This window comes from Falco rusticolus, chromosome 3 (assembly GCF_015220075.1).
Source record: "Falco rusticolus isolate bFalRus1 chromosome 3, bFalRus1.pri, whole genome shotgun sequence".
NCBI classification, from domain to species: domain Eukaryota; kingdom Metazoa; phylum Chordata; class Aves; order Falconiformes; family Falconidae; genus Falco; species Falco rusticolus.
In genome coordinates, this window is record NC_051189.1 from 92157340 (window position 1) to 92167238 (window position 9899).

Here is a 9899-nt window from a genome sequence, read left to right on the forward strand (position 1 = left end):
ATACAGGGAACAGGCGAGGTAGGTTATCTGACACAGGCACGCTTCTGTGTGTTCTGGGGCCAACCACACTTTGAAACCAGTCATTTCTCAATACTCTTTAACACATCACCACACCCCTCACCCTAACATTTGTAGCCAGGTTTCCTGTGAAAATAAAACACGTCTTTGTGCTCTACAAAGACATGGGTCTGTCCACCGCCTGTTAGTAATTCTGAAACCCAGTCGCAAATTTTAATCAACTTTAACAGAAAGGTAGGGAGGTTCTAAAACACTAAACCCTTAAATAATTTGTGAAAATAGACAAAAGAGAGGATCTTGTAGTTGCCACAGAGGAACTGGCCACAGTGTTAGACACCAGAGAATCTAAATGGGAAGAGGCAAGACATGCATACACATGCTTTGGAAACAAGCCTTCGTTAGTTTTGCTGTTCATGGAACTGCAGGAGAGTATTACAAAACTATGTGCTATGGCTACTGACAGTTTATCTTCTGAGCCAAATATGGTCTCTATGTTATCTGGGAGATTTTGCTCTGATAATCTTTTTGGCCTTAAATTCTATCCTAGTATATTAATTTTTCTTCAAATCTGTCATATAATAGAGGTCTTTCACTGATCTTACTCTAAGGAGGTCTCTAAAACATAGTACAGAAAAACACCACGGACAATACTGCCTCTCTTACTCATATGAATTCCACATTCAGCACTAGACTGCAGGGACTGGTCTTTTTTAAATACCATTGCAATTTTCAGACAGGTCCCGAAAAGGAGTTTTAATAACCAATTTGACTATTGACAGCATTTCATAACCTGAAAAAGATCCCTCAGCAGACCCTGTTGCAACATCAGGTTTGCAGGCAGCAGAGGTGCTGGCTGTTAGAACAGGCTGGACCGATGGGCCGAGGCCAGTGGTGTGAGGTTCAACCAGGCTCAGTGCTGGGTCCTGCACGTGGGTCACACCAGCCCCACGCAGCGCTGCGGGCTGGGGGCAGAGTGGCTGAAAGCCGCCTGGTGGGAAAGGGCCTGGGGGTGCTGGCTGACAGGCGGCTGGGCATGAGCCGGAGTGTGCCCAGGTGGCCAAGGAGGCCAGCAGCATCCTGGCTTGTATCCAAACGGTGTGGCCAGCAGGACAAGGGCAGTGATTGTCCCCTGTGCTGGGCCCTGGTGATGCTACAGCTCGAACACTGTGTTCAGTTTTGGGCCCCTCACTATAAGAAAGACATTGAGGTGCTGGAGCGTGTCCAGAGACGGGCAACGGAGCTGGGGAAGGGGCTGGAGCAAAAGTCCTGTGAGGGGAAGCTGAGGGAACTGGGGGTGTTTAGTCTGGAGAAAAGGAGGCTCAGGGGGAACCTCATGGCTCTCTACAGCTGCCTGAAAGGAGGCTGTAGGCAGGTGGGTGTCAGTCTCTTTTTGCAGGTAACAACTGACAGGACAAGAGGAAACGGCCTCAAGTTGCACCAGGGGAGGTTTAGATCGGATAGTAGGAAAAATTTCTTCACTGAAAGGGTGGTCAAGCATTGAAACAGGCTGTCCAGGGATATCATGGAATTACCATCCTTGCAGGTGTTTAAAAAACACGTAGATGCAGTGCTTAGGACATGTTGTAGTGGTGGACTTGGCAGTCCTGGGTTAACGGTCAGACTTGATGATCTCAAAGGTCTTTCCCAACCTAAGTGATTCTACGACTAACACCTCCTGCTGTGGCTATACCTAGGAAGCAACCACCTTGCTACTCCACCACCCCAATTAGGGTGAGATTAATTACTCCCAGGGTAAAAATCCTGCCTCTAGAAGGAATCTAGTTCTAGATGGAATGCATGACTTCCTAGGCTACTAAAGTTTGGAAAGAGTAATCACACATTTGGCTACAGGAGAGTTCAAAATTAATACAAGATCAGGTTAGAAAGGTTCAGTAGTAGCCGGCATGACCCCTTTTAGCAGGGTGAGGAGTAAAGCCATTGCCTGCAGACATGGTGCATGATAACCTGGCTTCACTCTGAATAACATGACTGGTACCAGCATGTCATCTACAGGAAGGAAAGTACAATAGAAGGAAGGCCATGCAAAGTCCATCCTTAGGAAACAGTTTTTTTGCCTGAAGAGATTTCCCCAATTCTTTAACAGGACATGTTTGTCTCAGTTTTATTAGAGACAGTTTCTATTACATGACCTGTTTCTGCCTGTTCCTCCAGCAGTGACTAAGCCAGGTTTAATTGCATCCTGTGAAAGGTGTGCTGCATTGCTCACTTTCTGTTAAGGAAACAGAAATTAAAGCTGCCACATGAAAAATGGAACTGCTGCGCCTCCATGCAGCAGCTGGCAAGTGAAGAAAAGGCATTCCAATCACCAAGACATCATTTCCAAAATTCAGACAACAAACGCCTTGAGCCAGTTGCACTATCACTGAGGAAGTGATGTTTTCTTAGTACGTAAAAGGATTATATTAGGTTGTTGTTTCTTTGTATTTGCATATGAACCAATAACAACAACAGTAATGCAGTAATTTACCATTGTAGGACATTTTCTAATGCTGGACACACCCATCCCTAAAAACTAGAGGCTGAAGAGAGATACTGTCTCACAGCAAGTGCGTCAGTAACAAAAAACTGGGAACAACCTCCTGAGCAATCTCATTCTGGACAAGAGCTGCTTGTGCACATAACCTCAGCGGCAGGGCCACTGGAGCGGCAGACAGGACAAGGAGCCATGATTTCTTGCCAACCCATACTGGCAAGAATAATACAGTTCTGGCCAAAGTATTCCTCATGACACAAAAGAGGAGTGCTACAGATTCCTTTCCCTAGGGATAAGAATTACCAATAATTATAGCAGCATGATGTTCTCCAGCAAGACTTGAATCGACAAGGCTCTGAGCCCCACCTATAAAGAGGAAAATTCCTCTACTAACAGCTACTAACCAGTACGGCTCAGTACCAGAATAAATCAACAGCAATTAGATGCAGTCAGCGCTTTCAGCAACAGCTTACAGGCATACCTTTGAATACACCTGGTTAGGAACGCAGAAAGAGCTTCCTTCTCCCTGGGCTACAGTGGCTCGTCACTGCTGTATGACCGCATTACTCACTGGGTGTGGAGTTACGAAGGCAATAACCCAAAAGAATGCTGAATATCAGTTTTCAGCGTGAAACATTCCACCTACCCCATGTCTGTTGGTTCATCTTCACGTGCCATCTCTCGGCACAGGTTTTCTGTATCTAAGAGTCCAGAGGCAGCTGATTATTGTGAAGATAATCAACACACTGTAAATGAGGAAACATAATCCATAGATGTTTGTGAGGTATTTTCTGCCAACACTGCTGCTGTGTTCATAGCCAATTTATTTCTGTTGGCCTTTTACATGTCCTGTTAGATGGGAATTACCTTTGAAAAGAGGAATGTCAAGTTAAAAACATTGATTTAGGTTTTCAACAAACTTGAAAGACTATTCAAGATGTTTTCAAGCAAAGCAATCCAAGAATGTATGTCATGTACATATCATTAAGTCCTGTTCAGTCATGATCAAGAAAAAAAATAAAACTTACTAACACAATGCACTGCCTTGCAAAATGTAGAGTTGATGCTTTAACTATTAGTCTCCCAACAAAAATCAGGTTTGAGCAATTCCTTCTAAATCAAACTTCTCCTTCCTACTTTTTTAGTTTTATTAGTTATCCTGAATTTGTTTTCAAGAAGAATCTTCTAGGGGAAGAAGGGAATGAAGTTACCTTTCTTCCCTATTTTTACTACTGTCCTAAAAAGGCCAGGCACATTTGAAAAGACTGATGCATGAGACCAAACTATTTTTCCTTGCCTAACTTCTGCCCCCTGCTTGTTTTGTAACCTCAATGAAGGAAAAATAAAAAACAAAAAACCAAAACCCTTCAGCCTGATGACAACCCCACAGCCCCACCACTCCTAACAGAACATTTGAAGCCACCGCTACGCACACAGGCTAATTCACTCATTATTAGCCAACAGAAAAAGAGAGTATCTATACAACATAGCATTTAAGACACGCTACCTGGAATGATGAGACACTATGCCTGTTCCATTTAATACAGAAGATTTCAGTATTCTCTGGAATTGAAATGAGAAGCCCAGTCTCCCCATGCAAAAATAACACTTTAATAGGAGAACTTTATAAACCCCATTTCCAAAAGGTTTTACCCTTCTGTACTCTTGGGAAGCACAGAATATGAAACCCTGTCCTCCTGTGCAAAGGAGTGACCTGAACTGTCATGGGGTATCTTCACATAGGCAAGTAAATTGAAGTAGGGGCCCCACGACTTTCCCCTGGTTGTGTTTGGTCAAAACAAACTCCAGCCATCAAACAAGGAGGTAAGAGTTCAGGACTGAATCATGACCAGCCAGAGGTACCTAAGTCTGAAGATTAGGGGTGAGACTCAATCCTACATTCAGCCTTGCCTCTTAATTTGAAAGCTACCTGCTCAATGCCAGCACCTTCTGGACTGGACTCTGAGGCACCTAGCTCACCTGTAACTCAATACATACCCATGCTGGGACACTGGGTTGCTCTACGCACCCAAGGCTTGGGATCTGGTGCTCCTACAGCATTTTCTGAAATCAGCCTTCAGGCCCTTCTGGAAGGATTCCACATCACTTGAGAGTTCTATACATTTGAATCCTAATTTATTCCTAAATTCTATTTCTTAGAAGCATTCTTGGAAGATCACCTCCTCCAACCTCAGGAGTGATGCGTCCCAGCAAAGAGCAAGTCAGGCAAAAATGCCAGGAGGCCTGCACAGGTGAAGAAGGTGCTCCCAGACAAACACAAAAAGGAAGCCTACAGAGGGTGGAAGCAAGGGCAGGCAGCCTAGGAGGAATACAGAGAAATTGTCTGAGCAGCCAAGGACCAGTTCAGGAAAGCTAAAGTTCTGACAGAACTAAAACTGGCCAGGGACACGAAGGGCAAAAAAAAAAGCTTCTATATGTATGTTGGTGATAAAAGGAAGACTAGGGAAAACATGGACTCTCTCCAGAAGGAAACAGGAGACCTGGTTACCTGGGACACTGAGAAGGCCAAAGTATTCAATGACTTATTTTGCCTCAGTATTCACCACAAGTGCTCCAGCCACACCACCCAAGTTGCAGAAGGCAAAGGCAGGGACTGGGAGAATGAAGAACCACCTGCTACAGGAGAATGTCAGGTTTGACACCATCTAAAGAACCTGAAGCTGCATGAGTCCATGGGACATGAGATGCATCCACAGGTCCCGAGGAAACTGGCAGATGAAGCGGCTAAGCCACTATCCATTGCATTTAAGAAGTCATGGCAGTCCAGTAAAGTTCCTGCTGACTAAAAAAAAGGGAAACTGTAACCTCCATTTTTAAAAAGGAAAATAACATGACCCAGAAAACTACAAGCCAGACAGTCTCACCTTGGTGACTGGCAAGATCATGGTGCAGATCCCCCTGGAAACTATGCTAAGGCACATGGAAAATAAAGAGGTGACTGGTGACAGCCAACATTGCTTCACTAAGGGCAAGTTGTGCCTGACAAATCTGGCAGCCTTCTATAATGAAGTTAGTGTTGGTGGATGAGGGAAGAGCAACTGATGTCACGTATCTGGGCTCGCGCAAAGCATTCACCACTGTCCCACTTGACATCCTTGCCGCTACACTGGAGACACATGGACAGACCATTCAGTGGATAAGGAACTGGGCTGCATGGTCACACTCAGGAGTTGTAGTCAGTGGCTCAATGTCCAAGTGAAGACTGGTGACAAGTGGTGTTCATTTGGGGTTGGTACTGAGACCAGTACTGTTTGTCAGCAACAGGGACAGTGGGATCAAATGCATCCTCAGCGAGTCTGCCAATGACACCAAGCTGTGACATGTGGTCGACATGCTGAAGGGAAGGGATGCCATCCAGAGGGACCTTGACAGGCAGGCCCAAGCAAACCTCATCAAGTCCAACAAGGCCAAGTGCAAAGTCCTGCATGTCGGTCAGGGAAATCTCAAGCACAGATACAGGCTGGGCAGAACAGTGGATTGGGAGCAGCTCTAAAGAGAAAGACTTGGGGTTCTTGGTTGATGAGAAGCTCAACATGCATGATGCAGCAATGTGCACTCACAGCCCAGAAAGCCAACCGTACCTTGGGCTGCATCAAAACAATGCATGAGCAGCAGATCTAGGGAGGTGACTCTCACCCTCCTACTCTGCTCTCACGTGACCCCACCTACAGTACCGCATTCAGCTCTGGGGCCCCCAACATAAGGAGGACATGGACCTGTTGGAGCAAGTCCAGAGGAGGGCCACAAGGATGATCAGAGGGCTGGAGCACCTCTCCTATGAGGACAGACTGAGAGTTAGGGTTGTTCTGCCTGGAGAAGGCTCCAGGAAGCCTTCCAGTACCTAAACGGGGCCTACAAGAAAGCTGGAGAGGGACTTTTTGCAAGGGCATGTGGCGATAGGACAAGGGGTAATGACTTTAAAATGAAAGTTATTTAGGTTAGATTTTAGCGAGAAATTCTTCACTATGAGGGTGGTGAGACACTGGACAGGCTGCCCAGTGTAGCTGTGGATGTCCCATCCCTGAAAGTGCTCAAGGCGAGGCTGGATGGGGCTTTGAGCAACCTTGTCTAGTGGAAGGTGTCCCTATTCATGGCAAAGGGATTTGAACCAGATGATCTTCCAGGTCCCTTCCAAAACAAGCCATTCTATGATTCTAGGTATATGTTTCTCAGGCCTGCTCACAAACAGCAGATTTGGGTGCCCAAACTGGACAGCAATACAATGACATTGGGCCACACTAACCTGTCTCCCCTTTTTACTACAGTTCTGCAAGTTGCAGGGCTGTGGTGTGTGTCATCTATTTTAGTATATACAAACTGATAAAAAAAACCTTGCAAAATTCATCTCGACAATGTTAAATTAATTTAAAACAAAGACTGATGAATGCGTGCAAACAGAAATGATCCAAATTAAAGGAAAACCCAACCTAGCCCAAAGCAAACTAATAGCCTTCACACACTTATGCACCACTTAGGTAACTGTCATACTCCTTTACTGAAGTTGGTAGAAGTTATTTTCAGAGGAGGCCTTAAGGTGTGGTTTTAAACCAATTTAATTAAAATAGTACAAGAAGTTGTGCTCATCCTCTTAGATGCAATCCAGCTTCATGAATTAGCCTGGTATCAGCTTGTCCACAGTAATTGTGCATGCAAGCCTAAACCTGTGGCTAACATCAGGCATAGTGTGATTAATCCCAGGGAAATCCGGCAAGAAATGAGTATGTCTATCTTCTTCTAAACTCACCCTGTACTAATAGTTTGAATTTACTTTCAGTAGGTATAGTGCACAATCACATTAATATTGACCAAGGCAAATGGAATCTAGAACTCAACATCAGCAGGTACCCAGTCTTGTAATAGTGTTTTAGGCAGCTTTCATAATATATGATGATAGAAACTCCCAGATGATTATCTAGATATGACATTTGTCTTAATTTATAGAAAGGAACTCACTAGCACAGGTATTATCAATAAAACCAACCAACCACAAATTTTGGGAATGTGTTGCGTGTTCAGCATATAAGCAGAATCTGCCCCCAAGAGATTATACTGAAATCAACCAGCCTGTAAAGACTGATATTTCTATTTGCAGTTTCCAATTAAAACATGCATTATTTATAGCAGTAGGACCTTTGCCTGAATATAACAAGACAAAGAGTCCTTTGTCAACTCTGTTACAGCCCCATACCTATGCTGAGGCTGCACTTTGTGGAAACTACTGTGCAAAGTAGAAGAAAGGAGGAAAGGGAATGGAAGGGAGAGTTTGCTCAAGAGGAAGCACAGTTACCAGCTTTATAACAGTCACACAGAAAATCTACCTCAGTTTCCCCTCTGACTCGCTTAAGTTGACATTAAAAAAAAATAAAAAAAATCAGACACATCACTCTCTGCTGGTTTACACAAAAAGAACATAAAGCATAACTCAATATTCCTAGAAAAATTGTGCTTGGAGCTGGGAGCAGGATTGGAAGATTTGTAATATATGTGACATTTGAACTAGAACTGTTTACTGATCTAATTACATTTAAAATATTTTATATTAATAAATTATAGTTTTATATGACAGTCACATTAGTCTTCCATTAACAGATAGTTCTGAATGACCAGGGCGTAGGGACTTTTGATAAGAGACTAGTATACCAAGGTGTCTCACAAAACAAAAAAGAAACGTCAAGATTATTAGTTTCTGTACCTACATTTTGTTCCTTTTCTAAAGAGTAAGGAAGCATTTCTGATGGACTACGTCATATTCATATTGAAAGACCACTTACAAGGACATACCAAAATTCTTCACTTTACTGTAGAATAACTGTACTGCCCGAGGCTGATATAAAGAACAGATCAGAATTTGGCTCTTTGAATCATATCTTATACATACAAAAGCTGCTATCAATAGTCAGTCTTTTCAATAAACTAGCTGATGCTGAATATTCCTGCCCACTTAAATAGACTAATAAATATACAAAAAAGAAATAAAAGCACTTTGTATTCAAGATCCTATTCCTAATTAGCTTATCAAGCCTATTATACAGCTTGCACTAACAGTGGGGGAAAAAAATGGGAGAAAAAAAAAAAAAAACCCCAGCACATTAAAAATTCTAGTGGGCAAGCAACTGCACCATGTTATGCCTGCAGCTCTGCTACTCCAGGCTGTACTCTTGCCTGTTCTCAAATGCTAAAGTTGAGCTTGGTGCTTAAATGAAAAATGTGAAAACAGGATAGAATGCTGCCAGAGGTAATCTCCAGTAATTACTAGTAATTTAGTAAGTGGTATAGGCCATCGTTCACAACATTACTGAAAAAATTCCCTAGAAAAGTAGGTACTAGATTGCTTACACCACAATTGTCAAGGTGACATCAAAATGAAAGCTCAGTTCACTTACTAACTATTAGAAGTCCCCTTGCACTTTTTGCAAGATTGGGACTGTTCATCCAAGTTTTGGCTGAATTCCAGTTTGGTTAATTAAATTCCACATACCTACATCCCCTCCGCAGTTCACATCTTTTGCTACTGCTAAATGCTATTAAAAACCAACTTGTTAAAGTCAACGTCCCCTGGGCCTAACATCAACAAGGATCAAAATATTTCCCCAATGCAAAGTTAGTGAAAAGCCAATGGAACCCTAAATGACTACTTACCACTCATTTTTAACTTACCAGTTAAAAAGAACAGACTGTTGCGCAAACAAGTTAAAATGCTGCCATACAAATTGTATTAAGGAAAGAAAATATTTCCCATTAGTAATTACATTATGTGCTCAGTTGCAAGTGTCCAACTATTATACTTCCAGACAAAGAGGAACCAAGTGTTTATGTTTGGTATGCATTTCAAACCTTTTCTGTTCCAACTGTACAACAGGAAGATGAGGTCTGTGATGTTCATCAGTTTCTAAGAACGTAAGAATTTTCTTTTCTGAAAAAGGTTTCTCCTTAATTCTTTAATAAAGATATTACTACAGTTTGCTAATAGCTACTCTCCACCATGACTCTTTTACTAACATTTTACTGTAAATCAAGAAAACCACAACTTACCTGAAAGGAAACTTTTATCCTGTTGAAGTAGTATATTCTTTACAATTATGTTTAAGAGAACAGTGTAGGCACAGCTCAGTCATTATTTGCTTCTGTCTGGTAGCAAGTTGTGATAACAGGTTTTCTATTTTTAGCAAGGGTTACATTTCTTGAGTAACATTCATAGCTAATAACAGACTCCACAAAACCACCATAGTCAAGAAATAAATGTGCAGTCAGAGTAAAACCAGTCCTCTAAGCCTAAAATTAGAAAATATTCCATTCTTCTAATTTAATCTTTTTTAAAGTAAGCAGTTTCTATTGGGGTAAATAAGGTACAGATGTGTTTAATCAC